This window comes from Phaethon aethereus, assembly GCF_964289735.1.
Source record: "Phaethon aethereus genome assembly, chromosome: W".
Classification (NCBI taxonomy): domain Eukaryota; kingdom Metazoa; phylum Chordata; class Aves; order Phaethontiformes; family Phaethontidae; genus Phaethon; species Phaethon aethereus.
Window position 1 is genome coordinate 21,986,447 of NC_138581.1, and position 18,740 is coordinate 22,005,186.

The window sequence follows — 18,740 nt, forward strand, 5'->3', positions numbered from 1 at the left end:
CTTGAGTCAGTGTGGATGTTGGTACCTCTTAATTATATGCAGCCTTAAGTCCAAGTGAAAACACTTACACTGCAGCACATAGTTTGCTGGCTAGGATTTTGGTGAATAGCCCTGTTTATATGAAGTTTAGGCTCCTAATGTAAAATTTCGTGATTTGTTGATGTTTCAGTCTGTGCTCTAATATTTTCTTTGAGGGAGAAAGAAGAGCTTATGATACTTTTCCACAGCTGCTTTAGGTGGTGTAAGTTGGAGCAGTCCTGACTGCAGCTATGGTTAGAGGATGGGAAGGAGTGTCCTGTCCCTCCTCTGGCACTAGCAGTTGTGTAGCTGGGAGATGAGAAGGTTTAGGTAACTGATTCATGCAAAATCTAATTTAGACAGGGGAAGCAGGATGATAGCAGCCTCAACATGAACCAATTTCAGTTTTATAAAACTGGACTCATAAAAAACATTTTTTTACTGTAATTTAAAAAAAAATCAAGCATGAAATTGTACAAAAAGCGCAAGCACTGTTATTTTACAAGACTTCTATGTGAACCCTTTTTTAACAAGTTCCATTGTATTTTCCATAGGATCTCACTGCTTTAACCAGTTGTGCTAGTTTTGGATGGGATAGAGTTAATTTTCTTCTTAGTAGTTAGTATGGGGCTATGTTTTGGATTTGTGCTGAAAACAGTGTTGATAATACAGGGATGTTTTAGTTGTTCCTGAGCAGTGCTTACACAGAGTCAAGGCCTTTTCTGATTCTCACCCCTCCCCACCAGCAGATAGGCTGGGAGTGCAGAAGAAGTTGGGAGGGGACACAGCTGGGACAGCTGACCCAAACTGACCAAAGGGATATTTCATACCATATGACATCATGGTCAGCAATAAAACTAGAGGGGAGGTTGGTGGGGCGGGCCGCTGCTCAGGGACTAGCTGGACATCAGTCATTTGGTGGCAAGCAATTGTTTTCATTTGTATCACTTGTCTTTCTTGGGTTTTGTTTCTCTCTCTTTGTTGTTTTCCTCTTCATTCCATTATTATTGTTATTATTATTATTAAACTTTTTTATCTCAATCCATGAGTTTTCTCACTTTCACGCTTCCATTTCTCTTCCCCCATCCCACTGCGGGGAGAATGAGCGAGCGGCTATGTGGTGCTCTAGTTACTGGCTGGGGTTAAACCATGACACCGATGATCCAGATGAGCACATCAAAACAAGAAAAGTTCACATTTTTGTTCCAACACATAAAGCAATGCAGGCAGGAGTGAACAATATAAGCAAGTGGAAGATGGAATTTCATAACAGGGAGTGCTGGGAGAACCCTTTAATTGGTTGGGCATCTACATGATTAGTTACTGAATTTGGAAATACTTTTCTTCTATAACTGGCTCTTACTACTCATGTAAATTTTGTTTGAAATGTCCCTTCTACCTTTAAACCTACTTATGTTTTAACAGAGCTTACAGTAAGTGGTTGATTGTTAGTCATACGAATAATGGTCTATTACGTTTAAAAGCAGATTTTAGAATGATAGAATCATTTAGGTTGGAAAAGACCCTTAAGATGACCAAGTCCAACCATTAACCTAACACTACCAAGTCCACCACTAAACCATGTCCCAAAGTGCCATGTCCACATGTTTTTTGAATACTTCCAGTGATGGTGACTCCACCACCTCCCTGGGCAGCTTGTTCCAATGTTTGTCTCTCAGTAAAGAAATTTTTTCTGATATCTAGTCTAAACCTCCCCTGGCGCAACTTGAGGCCATTTCCTCTCGTCCTATTTCTAGTTACTTGGGAGAAGAGACCAACACCCACCTCACCACAACCCCCTTTCAGGTAGTTGTAGAGAGTGATAAGGTCTCCCCTCAGCCTCCTCTTCTCCAGGATGAAGAACCCCAGTTCCCTCAGCCGCTCCTCATAAGACTTGTTCTCCAGACCCCTCACCAGATTCGTTGCCCTTCTCTGGACACGCTCCAGCAACTCAGTGTCTGTCTTGTAGTGAGAGGCCCAAAACTGAACACAGTATTCGAGGTGCAGCCTCACCAGTGCCGAGTACAGGGGCACAATCACTTCCCTACTCCTGCTGGCCACACTATTTCCGATACAGGCCAGGATGCTGTTGGCCTTCTTGGCCCCCTGGGCACACTGCTGGCTCATATTCAGCCGACTGTCGACCAACACCTCCAGGTCCTTTTCTGCTGGGCAGCTTTCCAGGCACTCCTCCCCAAGCCTGTAGCGCTGCATGGGGTTCTTGTGACCCAAGTGCAGGACCCGGCACTTAGCCTTATTAAACCTCATACAGTTGACCTCGGCCCATTGATCCAGCCTGTTCAGATCCCTCTGCAGATCCTTCCTACCCTCCAGCAGATCAACACTCCCGCCCAACTTGGTGTCATCTACAAACTTACTGAGGGAGCACTTGATCCCCTCATCCAGATCATTGATAAAGATATTAAACAGAACTGGTCCCAAAACCGAGCCCTGGGGAACACCACTTGTGACCGGCCGCCAGATGGATTTAACTCCATTCACCACAACTCTCTGGGCTCAGCCATCCAGCCAGTTTTTTACCCAGCAAAGCGTATGCCTGTCCAAGCCATGAGCAACTAGTTTCTCCAGGAGAATGCTGTGGGAGATGCTGTCAAAGGCTTTACTAAAGTCCAGGTAGACAACATCCACAGCCTTTCCCTCATCCACTAGGTGGATCACCTTGTCATTGAAGGAGATCAAGTTTGTCAAGCAGGACCCGCCTTTCATAAACCCATGCTGACTGGGCCTGATCACCTGGTTGTCCTGTACGTGCTGCATGATGGCACTCAAGATGATCTGCTCCATAACTTTCCCGGCACCGAGGTCAGACTGACAGGCCTGTAGTTACCTGGATCCCACTTACAGCCCTTCTTGTAGATGGGAGTCGGATTTGCTAGCCTCCAGTAAACTGGGCCCTCCCCGGTTAGCCAGGACTGCTGATAAATGACTGAATGTGTCTTGGTGAGCACTTCTGCCAGCTCCCTCAGTACCCTTGGGTGGATCCCATCTGGCCCCATAGACTTGTGTGGTATAGCAGGTCGCTAACCATTTCCCCTTGGATTACGGGGGCTTCATTCTGCTCCCTGTCCCTGTGTTGCAGCTCAGGGGTCTGGGTACTTGGAGAACAATTGGTCTTAATATTAAAGACCGAGGCAAAGGCGGCATTAAGTATCTCAGCTTTTTCCTCATCCTTTGTCACTATGTTTCCCCCTGCATCCAGTAAAGGATGGAGATTCTCCTTAGCCTTCCTTTTGTTGCTAATGCATTTGTAGAAACATTTTTTATTGTCTTTTGCGACGAGCGAGGGAAGGCAAGCAGTCGACTCAATATGAGTGATAAGGCAAGCTTCCACTTTATTGCAAAACTTTACACATATTTATACACTAAGTTCTACCTTATGCATACTTGTCTTACAATCATTGGCTTAGCTCTAAAGATTGCATTATCATACTCCTCCTACTTGCGGTTACTGCTACGTGGTCCGGGTTCCATCCTGTTTTTCTTATACAGTGCTGCTTCTTAGCTGTTTACCACAGCTCCTTCTCCTCAAGGCCGAGCTGTGCAGATATCCAGCTGTTTACCAGCTTCTCAATGCTGCAGCTCCTTCTCCTTAAGGTCGAGCCGTGCAGAGTGATCCCAACAGTCTTTTACTGCAGTAGCCAGATTAAGTTCTAGTTGGGCTTTGGCCCTTCTAATTTTCTCCCTGCATAACCTCATGACATCCTTATAGTCCTGAGTTCCCTGCCCCTGCTTCTAAAGGTCATAAACTCTCCTCCTTTTTTTCCTGAGTTCATAGAATCATAGAATCATAGAATAGTTTGGGTTGAAAGGGACCTTTAGAGGTCATCTAGTCCAACCCCCCTGCAATGAGCAGGGACATCTACAACTAGATCAGGTTGCTCAGAGCCCTGTCCAACCTGAGTTTGAATGTTTCCAGGGATGGGGCATCTACCACCTCTCTGGGCAACATGTTCCAGTGTTTCACCACCCTCACTGTCAAAAATTTCTTCCTTATATCCAGTCAAAATCTGCCCTCTTTTAGATTAAAACCATTACCCCTTGTCCTATCGCAGCAGGCCCTGCTAAAATGTCTGTCCCCATCTTTCTTATAAGCCCCCTTTAAGTACTGGAAGGCTGCAATCAGGTCTCCCTGGAGCCTTCTCTTCTCCAGGCTGAACAGCCCCAACTCTCTCAGCCTTTCTTCATAGGAGAGGTGTTCCATCCCTCTGACCATTCTGGTGGCCCTCCTCTGGACCCGCTCCAACAGGTCCATGTCTTTCCTGTGTTGAGGGCTCCAGAGCTGGACACAGCCAGTACTCCAGCCAAAGCTCTGTTTAGACAGGCTGGTGGTCTTCCCCACCAGCTCGTCTTTTGGTGCATAGGGACGGCCTGCTCCTGTGCCTTTAAGATTTTGTTCTTGAAAAATTTCCATCCTTCCTGGACTCCTTTATCCTTCAGGACTGCCTCCCAAGGGAGTCTGTCAACCAGGCCCCTAAACAGGCCAAAGTCTGCCCTCCGGAAGTCCAAGGTAGCAGTTCTGCTGACCCCCCTCCTTACTTCTCCAGGAACTGAAAACTCTATCATTTCATGATCGCTGTGCCCAAGATGACCTTCAACTGTCACATCACCCACAAGTCCTCTGTTCACAAATAACAGGTCCAGCGGGGTGCATTTCAGGAACCTCCTAGATTCTTTCTTCTCCACTGTATTGTATTTCCAGCAGATATCTGGTAAATTGACGTCCCCCACAAGAACAAGGGCTAGTGATTGTGAGACTTCTCCCAGCTGCTTATAGAATATGTCATCTGCCTCTTCATCCTGGTTGAGTGGTCTGTAACAGACTCCCACCATGATATCTTCCTTATTGGCCTTTCACCTGATTCTTACCCATAAACATTTGACCCTTTCATCACCATCTGTTGTGGTTTAACCCTACCCAGCGACTAAGCACCACACAGCCGCTCACTCACTCCTCCCTGGTGGGATGGGGGAGCAAATGGGAAGAGTAAAAGTGAGAAAACTCATGGGTTGAGATAAAGACAGTTTAATAGGGAAAGCAAAAGCTGCACACGCAAGCAAAGCAAACCAAGGAATTAATTCACCACTTCCCCTTGGCAGGCAGGTGTTCAGCCATCTTCAGGAAAGCAGGGCTCCATCACACGTAACAGTTACTTGGGCATAATAACTTGGGCATAACAAGCACCATAACTCCAAATGTCTCCCCTTTCCTTCTTCTTCCCCCAGCTTTATATGTTGAGCATGGCATCAAACCCCACCGCCTCTCCTTCTTAGCCTATCCCTTCTGAAGAGCTTATAGCCATCTAATTGCAGCACTCCAGTTGTGCGATTGCAACTATATTATAGTTTTCCAGCTGCACAATGGCTTCCAACTCCTCCTGTTTGTCACCCATGCTGTGTTCATTGGTGTAGATGCACTTCAGTTGGTCTATTGATCCTGCTACCTTGTCTGAGGGAGAAGCCCTGATTCCTATGTGACCATTCTCAGGTGCTTCCATGGTTTCTAACACATCAACAACCCTTACATCTTTGCTGCCGTGTGGATCTCCACACCCTACCCCCACTGAGATGGCTAAGGTGCTGTGTGCCTTAGTACAGAGGTATTTCAAATGTGCTCCAGTGTACTCAGCACATCGTGGAGCAGACTGAAGGACCTCGCTAGCACACCATCCCTCAAACATTGGTGTGCCGCCCCCAGGCTTATCTCTAGCAAGCCTGGTTTTATCCCTTTCCCCCTTCAAATCTAGTTTAAAGCTCTTTCAATGAGCCCTGCTAACTCTTGCACAAAGATCTTTCTCCCTTTTGAGACAGGTGTACCCTGTGTGTTGCCAGGAGGCCTGGTGTCATGTAGACCTACCCATGATCAAAACCACACAAAATTCTGCCAGTGACACCAGTCTCGGAGACAGATATTGATCTGCTGGGTCTTCCTGTTTCTTCCAACATCTTTCCCTGCAACTGGAAGGATAGAGGAAAAAACCACTTGTGCTCCTGATCTTTTAACCAGCTGTCTCAAGGCCTTGAAGTCTCTTTTGATTGCCCTTGGACTTCTTATTGCAACTTCATCGCTGCCTACCTGAAAAAATCAATAATCCGAGGGCTGTACCAGGGTAGGAAGTTTTCTCATCACATCTTTAACCCAAGCCCCAGGGAGACAGCAGACTTCCCTTAAGAAGTGGGTCAGGTCTGCATATTGGACCTTCTGTTCCCCTCAGAAGAGAGTCTCCTATGACAATAACTTGTCTTTTTTTCGTAATGGAAGTGATTTTGATGCAGGGCATGGGCCAACTTAACCTCAGTGACACCTCCAACCTAGATGGACCATCATCCTTATCATTGTTTGGTTCCACTTGCAGAGCCTCGTGCCTATTATACAAGGGCACCTGGGAAGGTGGGGTAATCATGGAGGAGATACGCCTGTTGCGCTGGGCAGGAATGTGTCACCATTGCCCCCTATACCTTAAGTCACTGTGTTCTGATGGGTGGAGAGACGACAGGGAATCCTCTGTATCATGTGTCCTGTCTGCCTGACAGGCCTGTCCCAGGGAAGGTAGGGTGCAGTTCCAGTAGTCTATCTCCCTCTCAGACTCCCTGATACTCCTCTACCTACTCACCTTCCCCTGGAGCTCTGTCACTAAACTGAGGAGTTCCTCTACCTAGGCACACCTCCCACAGGTGCACTCACTACTACTGTCCAGTACTGGCATAAGGGTAGGGCACACCTGCATCCTGACACCTGGGTGTTGTCCCAAAAGTGGGATCGTATACCCTATGTGCAACATGCCAATATACACACAGAGTAGAGGTATTTTATTTATAGCATATTTGCGCAGATATGGGTGCCAGGTGGTATTCCACAAAGCTAGCACACCACACAAAGGAATCACTACATATTTATCCCGTTACATGATTAGTGAAAACAATAGAGAACCCTCCCAAATTTACATTCATTGGCTAGTAATTACCACATCGCTTATTATTGGTTACACATATTCAAATTTGTGCGCATGCTCCTGGGGGAGTGGGGTAATTTGCATAGTCCCTCCATTGAGTCAGTGGTCATGATCTCCCCCTGCCACCTTTACCTTTACCCTAGTTACTGTGGATTCTGCTGACCTCATGACAGTTACATTTTTCAAGAGTGCAGGAACAACTCACTCTTCAAGGTTTACTGCTTAAGTACAACCACTTCTTCATCTTCTTCACCATCAGATCCAGTTTCATTCTAATGTTGTAACCTTTATGGTATTGTTAACTCCTACCCACCTGCACGCTAGAGCTTTCCATTTGCCTCAGATATCATGGGTAGCAGCATTTTCCCATCGGAGCTCTGTCTGCAAAGCTGCATCAGTCACGGCGGGTGCAGAGTTGAGAGAGGACATGGCCTTCTGCTGGGTAGATACTATTGCTCCCTGATCGAGCCGGCAGAGTTACAGCGCCCTTCCTGCGCAAACTGCTGCGCCATGCCCTTGCTTACGTGCCACACCTTGTTTGCCTGCCCTGTTTGCAGCTCTCCTGGCTGCTAGCGCTCCCTAGGAATTTCACAAGCTCAATATGAGTGAACAGTGTGCTGCTGCGGCAAAGCAAGCCAACAGAACGAGGGCATCACCAGCAGAGATAAAGAAGTCATTATCCCACTCTACTCAGCACTTGTCAGGTCCCCGCTATGCAAAAAAAGGTGTGGACAGGCTGGAGAGGGTCTAGAGAAGGACCACAAAGATGATCAAAGGACTGGGAAGCCTGCCATATGAGGAAAGGCTGAGAGAACTGGGTTTGTTCAGCCTTGAGAAAAGACGACTTAGGGGACACCTTATCACCATGTTCCAATATTTAAAGGGTGGCTACAAAGAAAATGGGGAGTCCCTTTTTACAAGGAGTCACATGGAAAAGACGAGGGGTAATGGGTACAAGTTACTCCTGGGGAGATTCCGATTGGACACAGTGAGAACAATCAGCCATTGGAATAATTCCCCAACATTGGACACTTTTAAGATTCAGCTGGACAAGGTGCTGGGCCATGTTGTCTAGACTGTGCTTTTGCCAAGAGAGGTTGGACCAGATGATCCTTGAGGTCCCTTCCAACTTGGTATTCTATGATTCTGTGATTCTATTATAGGTGTGGGGGCTTGGCCGCCATTGCTCCTGGCCCCATCCAGGTCTCGTCAGCTGCTCTTGTGTGAGCTGCGGCCTCCTGGCAGCTCTCTCCACTCCCCTGAGGTTTCCCTGGTTAAGGAAACCCCCCTGTATGCTGCACTAGAGCGCTCTGTTGTGGATCATGTCGGCACTGGAGCTGCTTGCTCACAAAATCATCTGGAAGAGTTTGAAAAAAAGTGTTAACATCCAGAAATTTCAACTGTTACATTTGTGGTGATGTTATTGTATGGCAGCATCAGGGAAAGAAGGTTATTAGTTACCTGAAGCAGTAAATCCTTCTCATCTCTCAGTTGCATGTTTTAAATTTGTTTAAACATAAAACTTAGCTTCTGGAATTTTTTTTACAATGTTTTATAAATATCCTGAAGATCTGAAATGAGGAGCTGTAACTATTTTTTTAAAATAAACTATTTCAAATACTACACTGTTTGTTTCAATGTTGCTATTATTAGTAGTAAAAAATCTTAAATGTACCAAAATACAGAAAAGTACTAATCGTAGCTAACTAGGCTATAATTTGGAGATGTAAGTATAACTTAGATGCAGCTAATTTATTTTTCTCCGAAATAAATAAACTACTTACATTTTACAGTGTGGTTAGAATTCCTGTAAATTGTGAGGACTATGCCAGCAATTCTCCTGACAATATTGTCATTTTGATTTGAAGCTGTTTTGTTTGAGGCATATTCAGAAAAGTTAATTATTCTACATAAACAAAAATCAACCACTGGAGATTATTTTTCAAACTTCAAAAAGGATACAGTGTGCTTATTGAAAATGTCTGGCTGCAATCATATTAGCACTTACAATCAAAGAACACAAAATTCTGATAAAAAAACCTAAAATCTTAAATATGAAATATTTTGAGGAAGCATTTTTTGAGATTTATTCTAAATGCGATCATAGAATGATCTTTTTATTTTCTTAAATGTATCCTGAAATCTTAGTTCAGAATAACTCTGAAATCAAGTCTTTCTGTTATATTGGTTTAAAAAAATTGCTCCAAAAAAATGAGGAGGCTCACAACCTGTAATATCTTGGTTGTATTGATATTGCAAAGGAATTAGGGAATCCAAGCTCAACTATCATTAGATGAGAAAAAATACCTAGCCATTCTGAACTCCAGAGTTTGCTCACAGATTATCACAAACTTAAACACATTAATAGCTCATTTATGGAAAGAAATCAAAAAGCTGTATTTAAATTGGATGAAATATGATCCCACATGAAAACAGAATAAATAATTTCTGTGCAGTCCTCGTTCCCAAACTGCCTCTGTCCTGTAAGTTTTCACCAAACTTGCAGTACTGAACAGGTACCAGTCCCTCACTAGATCTCAGACTTAAACTTCTTTGTTTCCCACTTAGCAGCATTGAGTAGATTTTTCCAACTCCAGTGGTGGAAGAAAAGAACAATAAGCAATAAGCAAAAGATGCCTCAATGCTTCTATATACTTGAGTCACTTGATTCTCCACTGATCATGCCATGGACTAATTCTTAGTTCCTAATTCTCATTACTACCTTTATAAGACAAATCTTTAAATGTCTTTAAGAGACTCCATCTTAGTGCCTTGTGAAAGTGTAATTTCCGCCTTTATCCTGGTTTGTTTGGTTAGGTTTTTTTTATTGGGGAATATATTGGATATATAGTAAACTCAATTTTTCCATGTGTACATCAGACATTGTTGTCTTTGCTGGAAGCTAGGTTCTACCTCTTCCCCTCCCCCTCCACCAGTCATGGGCTTTGTCCTTTATTGTAGAGAGTTCAATGTATCTTTGGTTGTTTTTTCTCTTCATTTACCCTTCTAGCTTCAAAGAGAGAACAGCTGAGATGCAGCTCCTCCAATAGTTTGTTGCAATTTGGTCTTGTCTTCCTAGTTGTCTACCAGGCTCGTGTGCAGTGTTTTCTCAGGGAAGCATTATCTAAACATTGTGCTGCTACAATCAACTTATTTTTCTAAAAGTTTTGTAGATTAATTTTTAGAATGCTACTTTTTTTTCATCCTTTGTCATTGTTCTTAAATTGAGCTTTTATAGCAACAAATAAGGGAATTTGGTTTTTTACTGAGATTTTAATTTGTTTCAAATAGCTTTTTGCTTATTTGATCCCTTTCAGAAATGCAGTTGAAGAATAGCTGATCATCTAAAACTAACCACTATGTAATTAGTTAGCTAGCAGTTTGAGTTTCTGAGCTTTGTTTTCAGTGGTGGCCTGAGCTATGCTTGCTGTACTGGAATAATTTGTGGAGGCCATGATGTTCAGCCAAAGCTGAACTCTGAGTTTGTTCACATACTTTTCAGTCTCTGATTAATTCCTGCTCTGCTCACTTTGATATTCTGCTCTTTTCTGTATAATATTATTCTTCACCTAGCTGCTCTACAGACTTCTGGCCTCCTTGAATTGTTCAAAATTACCTTAATTTTTAATTACTCCCAATCTCCCAAAAAGAGAGTGACACAGCTTTAAAAATTAAAAAGATTGTTGCAGAGCACTTGTCTAACCACTTGCTGAGGTTACAATGTATTTGTCTAATAAAAAACTTACTTAAAACATTTATTTCTGCAAGGAGTTGGGAGAGTTCAACAAACTGAAAGACTGAAACAATACACTGCACAAAGTGTTAATCCCAGAAATAATTAAAAATAAAGGGATTCTGACTGAATGGCTGAAATTTAGAAATGCTGCTTGCGAGGTGGTATACTACAAAAAGTTGTGTAATATAGCATTTGGCTAGTGTTTGAGATATAGTTATAATATTTCAAATATGTTTAAAATTTGTCATCTGATTTCTTACAGAGCTGATCCTTTATCCAACATGGTTCTTACTTTCTCTACTAAAGAAGATGCCATTGCCTTTGCTGTAAAAAATGGTATGTATTGTACATATTAGGTATGAGGGATTCAGCTTTCTATAGACAATCTTGATCTCAAAGTATTAAAAACAGAAAAAAGTACAGGATAAAGTACCTTCCCTTTATTTCACAAAATTTCTAGTGCTTTACTTGAGGAGGAGGAAAATGGGTGGGGGGAGGATATTTCTGAGGGTGCTGAAGGCATTGAATCTAGGCCTTCCACTTTCTGGAAAAGTGTTCCAGCCTCTTAGAATTACTTTTGCAAGTATCTGCATTTTGAATGAGAACTGAGCCTTTCTTAGGTCTTGGAGGAAAATTAGTATTAATACTTTAAGATAAAACCCGAATCCTGGCCATTATATTAATGAGCTAGTTATGTCATCTCTTTGGACATGCTATATTTTGTCCTTTCGAAATGCATATTGAAATAAAATACTTGATTTGTTCAGTGTAGGAAGTTTATGCCTCCACTGAATTAGTAATGAGTCTCCATTGTGCAGGAAAACTACAAAGAAATTTTACCAACTAAACTAAGACTGTGACTTAGTATTAATATTTATTAATTCAATATTCACTTAGTTTGCACCCATAATTTTACCATAATTGAGATGTACAACACTTTTCTTCGGATACTGGCTTACCTAAATTTTATTTTTATTTAAGGTGGTATAGTTTTACATGTATGTTATGTGCTTAGTATTTTCTATAGTAGTAGTTTCAGTATCAGATATAACTAGAAATATAAATTTTACAATATTTAGTTCTGCTTTTAGAAAGAAATGAGAAACTTAGGCACACATTTACAGTGGAACTTGGCTTCTAATGAGGTATTATTGAAACATGTCTTAAGGGTAGAAATACAATATTCACCTCTCTATCCTTCCTGTATGAACCACCCAAGTTTTCCATAACAAAATTCTTTAAGAAACACAGCTTAAGTTTCTGCAAATCCTAGATATTGCACCTATTTTGATACAATTGGGAAACCTACCAGTTCTAAGAACTTCAGGAACCTGAGGCAAGCTATCTTTCTGCCTGTCCCTTCTGATGAGTTTTCTAATGTAGGAATAACAGCACTGAATACAGTAACAGGAGAGATCTCTGTCCAAAATATGACAGCTGAGGATGGTCTGAAGTCAAAACAAGGAGGAAACACTTGTAACTGGATGAAATGAAAAGTTTAGCCTGTGGACCTAAATTCTTTTTTGTCCTGTCCAACATCACTGGGGCAGTTATTTAAAAACATACAGCTTTAGTAACAAGGATGCAGAGTTTTTCTATGCCATAATAACCTTTAGTCAGGTGATGAGAGTGTTCTTCCAGAGGCGATAAAATCTGCTTTCTATCCACTTGGCTTGTATGGCAGGGTTCTGGGCAAGAATAACTTCCCCCACCACCGTGGTATTTTTATAAAAGTGACCTCTGCTCTCTTTCATGAACAACTGAAGGTGCCTAACTCAAGGAGACTGTTCCTATGTGAAACCTTATCACATACGGCTGCCTCTTGCAATCGAAAGTTAGATGTAACTAACTTTGTGGATTTTGGATATCTATGGCAGCCCAAGTCATTGTGCTGACAGTTGCAAATCTCTTTTGGAGGCATTCGGCTCCTCTCTAGTGTATAAAAAGATGAAGCAATAAATTTGGGCTGTAGATTTCATTCCAGCAGCCAAGTGCCTCAAAGTTAGGTGTTATAATGCTGGATGTTGCAATACCAAATTCTGTCTCTGGATCTAGTTCTGGCTGTTTACTCAAGCTTATATTTTCAAACAGGAAAAGAATGGAAAAGATGGAAATAATATATTTTTAAAACCTCTATTCCATTATTTCTTATGGAGAACAGTTAACTTGGAAATTAACATTGGTTCAGCCTAATAAACATGAAGAAAATGTTTGTGTAACATTTGTTAATACACAAAATTGAGGCACAGTGACATGACAACTTGTGTATCTTATGAAATATGTTTTGATGTGTAGATGTATCTTGAGTGTTTTTTGTGAATATCTTAAATGTAAAAATACAGATATATGTTAAACCTTTTAGGATTTATCAAGTTTTTGTTTCAAAACTAAGGAAGAAATGTATTATCTTATTAGTATCAGTTAAAACTGCAAACTTACCCACTTCTAGCTTCAACTCAAGTATCTCAACTTTGAGTGAAATGTTGCAGCTAAAGAGACCAAACTTTGGAATATTGAGTGCTGCCCTGGCAACTTTCCAGGCACCTGGAGGCTGCAACCAATTTGCATTTTGATTTACATAAACACTAATGTCTCCACCTCCTCTTTTCTGACATTTTTTAGCATTTCTCTTGCTTAACTGTCACATAATTTACTTGTCTACTATCACTTCATTCCTTTCTCTTTTACTCCTAATTTTTTAATGTTCTTATAAAAATGTTAAGTATTAAACACCTTTCCAACGTTGAAGGTTGGGGGTTTTTTTCTCTTCCTTCTTTGGTCCTTGCACCCTTCTTTTTTTTCCTCTAGCTTTCCAAGGTCTCCATTCTCTCCTAACATTTTTGGATTGATATTCTATATACTATTTTTTTCCATGTTACCTTATCTTTATTTCTTTCCCAACTTTTTCATTTCCTATCCCAGCATAGACAGAGCCTTAGTGCTTCTGTGATGCTATGGAGTTGTGGAGCCATGAACTTGCAGGACTGCATACAGCAATGGTCAGTGTTCCCTGTTGAGCTTTTCACTGATGACTGCCAAGTTTTTTGGAGGAGTAATGAAAGTGGAGGTATGCAGTATGGTGAAGTCTCTCAATTGTGAGCATGGGTACATGTCACATCTATGGCATTTCAGTATTCTCTGCTGCCAGCTACAAAGGAATCAACTAGTGAATGCCTATCTGGAGAAAAAGACATTAAAGTTAAAAGGTTTAAGTTGCATTTGCTCTATATTGCATGCTGAGAATATTTAGAATTCTCTTTGTTTCTTGTCTCCTCCCACCCCCCACCATTTCCCCTGTAACCACCAGGCTGGAGCTATGATGTTGAAGAGAAGAAAATTCCAAAACCTAAATCCAAGTCTTATGGTGCGAACTTTTCTTGGAACAAAAGAACAAGGGTATCTACAAAATAGGATGGCATTGGCTATCTCTGTGAATTAAAAGTCAGCTGTGCTGTATTTATAGTCCATGTACAATACATCTCTTAATCTCCTAATAAATTTGACCTTTAAACTACAGATGCATTTTGTGATGTCTATTTAAAATGTTTTTGATGTCTCCAATTGAACCTGTTACAAACTTCCCTATATATAGAGGAGATTTGGGGTGTTCATAGTTCTAAAAAATTGCTGTACCAGGAATCTATGAAAAGGAATGTTTGAAATCAGCTGCAACTTTAAAGATTATGGTTTATCTTTGATGGTAATTTTATATTCACTATCTTTTTTAAACTTATTAGCCTTGCATATACAAATTCTTTCAATAGAAGCTGGATTCTTTTCTTTCTCTTTATATACAAGAGAAGTCCGTCAATTGAAGAGCAAAGTATGATATGCAAAACTTAACATTTGAGTATAACTTAGACTATTCTGTATAAATGTATGTGATATAAACTCTTTTCTGCCCAAATTAATATTGTCATTATTCCAGAAGCATTCATGACTCAATTAGAAACCACTGGGTTTTTGTGTTGAATATGTGGGAGGTTTAGTCCAGAAGATTGCAACTGTTTCTCTGTGATGCTCTTCAAAAATGAAACAAAGCCAGTTAAATATTCACAAATTAAGTCAGAACTGTGTCAGGTGCCTCACACAGCATCAGCATATACTGATTTTATAATTCTATTTTTTTATTGCTAGTTACATGTATATCTGCATTGAGGTTTCCTGTTGCCTAACAAGAGATGTGGTGATAGTATCTCAGCCTTAACATTGAACATATAGCCTAAACTCAGTTTGTCTTACATGACATTAAATTAATAGTTATAATAACACACAATATTACGATCTTCATCAGTGACATAGACAGTGGGATTGAGTGCACTCTCAGCAAGTTTGCAGATGACACCAAGCTGAGTGGTGTGATTGACATGCCTGAGGGAAGGGATGCCATCCAGAGGGACCTGGACAAGCTTGAGGAATGGGCCCATGTGAACCTCATGAGGTTCAACAAGGCCAAGTGCAGGGTCCTGCACCTGGGTCAGGGCAACCCCCAGTATCAATACAGGCTGGAGGATGAAGGGATTGAGAGCAGCCCTGCTGAGAAGGACTTGGGGGTACTGGAGGATGAAAAGCTGGACGTGAGCCGGCAATGTGCACTTGCAGCCCAGAATGCCAACCGTATCCTGGGCTGCATCCAAAGAAGTGTGGCCAGCAGGTCGAGGGAGGTGATTCAGCCCCTCTACTCCACTCTGGTGAGACCCCACCTGGAGTGCTGCGTCCAGCTCTGGAGCCCTCAGCACAGGAAAGACATGGACCTGTTGGAACGGGTCCAGAGGAGGGCCGCAAAAATGATCAGAGGGATGGAGCACCTCTCCTATGAAGAAAGGCTGAGAGAGTTGGGGTTGTTCAGCCTGGAGAAGAGGAGGCTCCGGGGAGACCTTATTGCAGCCTTCCAGTACTTAAAGCGGGCTTATAAGAAAGATGGGGACAGACTTTTTAGCAGGGCCTGTTGCAACAGGTTTTAAACTAAAAGAGAGTAGATTTAGACTAGATATAAGGAAGAAAGTTTTTACGCTGAGGGTGGTAAAACACTGGCACAGGTTGCCCAGAAAGGTGGTAGATGCTCCATCCCTGGAAACATTCAAGGTCAGGTTGGACGGGGTTCTGAGCAACCTGATCAAGTTGAAGATGTCCCAGCTCATTGCAGGGGGGTTGGACTAGATGACCTTTAAAGGTCCCTTCCAACCCAAACTATTCTATGATTCTATGATTGTCGTGGTTTAGCCCCAGCCGGCAACTAAGCACCATACAGCTGCTCACTCGCTCCCCCTCCCCCAGTGGGACGGGGGAGAGAATTAGGAAAAAAACCTCGTGGGTTGAGATAAACACGGTTTAATAGGACAGAAAGAGAGAAAGAAACAACAATGATAATACCAACAAAGGAATGTACAAGAACAAGTGATGCCCAATACAGCAATTGCTCACCACCCAGTGATCGACAGCCCGTCCCCGAGCAGCGATTTCCGCCCCCCGGCCAACTCCAGTTTATGTACTGGGCATGACGTCGTATGGTAGGGAATATCTCTTTGGCCAGTCTGGGTCAGCTGTCCCGGCTATGTCCCCTCCCAGCTTCCCATGCATCCCCAGCCTCCTTGCTGGCAAGCCAGCACAAGAAGCTGGACTGTCCTTGACTACTCAGCAACAACCCAAAACATCAGCACATTATCAACAGTTTCTCATCCCAAATCCAAAACATAGCCTCACACTAGCTTCTGTGAAGAAAACCAGCTCTATCCTGGCTGAGACCAGGACAATGATTCAATATAATGTTTGGAATCTGTCGTGGTTTAGCCCCAGCTGGCAACTAAGCACCACGCAGCCGCTCAGTCACTCCCCCTCCCGCAGTGGGACGGGGGAGAGAATTAGGAAAAACCTCGTGGGTTGAGATAAACATGGTTTAATAGGACAGAAAGAAAGAAGGGAACAATAATGATAATACCAACAAAGGAATGTACAAGAACAAGTGAGGCCCAATACAGAAATTGCTCACCACCCCGTGATCGACAGCCCGTCCCCGAGCAGCGATTTCCGCCCCCCGGACAACTCCAGTTTATGTACTGGGCATGACGTCGGATGGTAGGGAAGATCTCTTTGGCCAGCCTGGGTCAGCTGTCCCGGCTGTGTCCCCTCCCAGCTCCCCGTGCACCCCCAGCCTGCTTGCTGGCAGGCCAGCACAAGAAGCTGGACTGTCCTTGACGGCTCAGCAACAACCCAAAACATCAGCACATTATCAACAGTTCCTCATCCCAAATCCAAAACACAGTCTCACACTAGCTTCTGTGAAGAAAACCAGCTCTATCCTGGCTGAAATCAGGACAGAATCCTTGGTCTTACAAATCATTAGCTTTTGATTTATTCACTTTTCCTTTAACTTGTACTTAACAAATTGAGATATCAACACACGATCAGTGTTGGGTGAAGGGCACACCTTTTTCATATGCAATTGAGAGTTTTATCCCAGCTGTCACAAAATAAAGAGTTGAGACAGCTCTCTTCACACAGATCACAAGAACAGTATAAGTGCTATGCACTGAATTCTAGCTAAAAGAAGGCATAAAAGTACCTTGTGTTGCCCAGATTTGATTATATTCTTGTTTCAGTTTTGACCAGTTGCCCTATATGCTGGCTAACATTTGTTTAAAGCATAGTTTTTGAACCAGTTTCACTGTAATCAACCAGCTGGCTGATGTTGCTATTTTCCTATCACAGGCAAGAACTGTTATTTCAATTAATCTTCCTATTGAATTTTGAATTCTGCATTGTGCAGTGGAACCTAAAGTCTTACAGGAATGCCAAAGCACACCAAACTGGAATCTTAACAGTCTAGAATCTACTGCATCTTTTTGTATTCCAGCTAAGCTTAATATGCTGATCTTACTAAGGAGACAGTAATAAGAAAAGCCAGTCAGGTTTTTTTTCTTTCATCTTTTGCAAGTGAAGAGCAGAAAGATCTTACTTTAATGGTCTTAAAGATTTGTAAGATAGCTGCCAACATTAAAATTGAAAAGTGCTTGGGTATCTAATGCAGCAGATGCACAGCTTGATTTTTGAAATTACATAGTCCAGGGAAATGACCGATAAATATTAGATACCTATCATTATCTTTGGACATCTAATATCTGAAGTTGCTGTATTGGTACAGAAGATAAGTACCAATAGGAGTATATTTTAGAGATCAAAAAATCTACTAGATATTAAATGTCATTCTCCTTTCATTAACTTATCAGAATACTACAGCACTAGGCTTGAACTGAAATTGTACAAGATGATCTGACCAACTTTATTCAAGTTCCTTCAGACGTGAATGTTTCATTGGTGAACTCCAGCTTTTATCTACACTACAGTGTGTTATGACAGGTAAAATTGCTCCCAATTCTAGAATATGTCAAAACAAAAGACACAACAGGTAAAATACCCTAATTAGTTTTTTTAGCATCCTCAGCCATTGATCTGAATATTGAAATCTAAAGTGATTTTTGAGGACTCAAGGCTGAATGAGATTAGAGAGTCATCTTAGTGGTAGATGTAGCTGTGCTGCATAAAACTAATCAAAGCTTTTCCTGGCACTAATATTTCAAACTTCTGGAAGTATCAAACTCCTTCATGGGGAAAGAAAAAATTTGAAGTTCCCAAACAAATAAAACATGTAATTTACCCAATGGGCTTTGCAAGCATCTGAGGTAGCTTACAACCTTATAAAGCAATAACAGACAGAAGAGTAGAGTATTCAAGAACTGCAAGACAATTGCATGCCAGCACTGTAAAGCAGCCTTGCATAGACGTTATGGTTACATTCTCATATTGAGCTGCGTAGATTTGAGACATATTTCCTTGCAGTTCTGTAGCTTCCATTATCATGGAATGCCTTATGCAAAAAACTAACAGGGGCTGATCTGAAGTAGTTTACACTTGGTTTTGTGTAATTTCCTCTTGTCCTAACACTAGTTACTTGGGAGAAGAGGCCAACACCCTCGTCGCTACAACCCCCTTTCAGGTAGTTGTAGAGAGCGATAAGG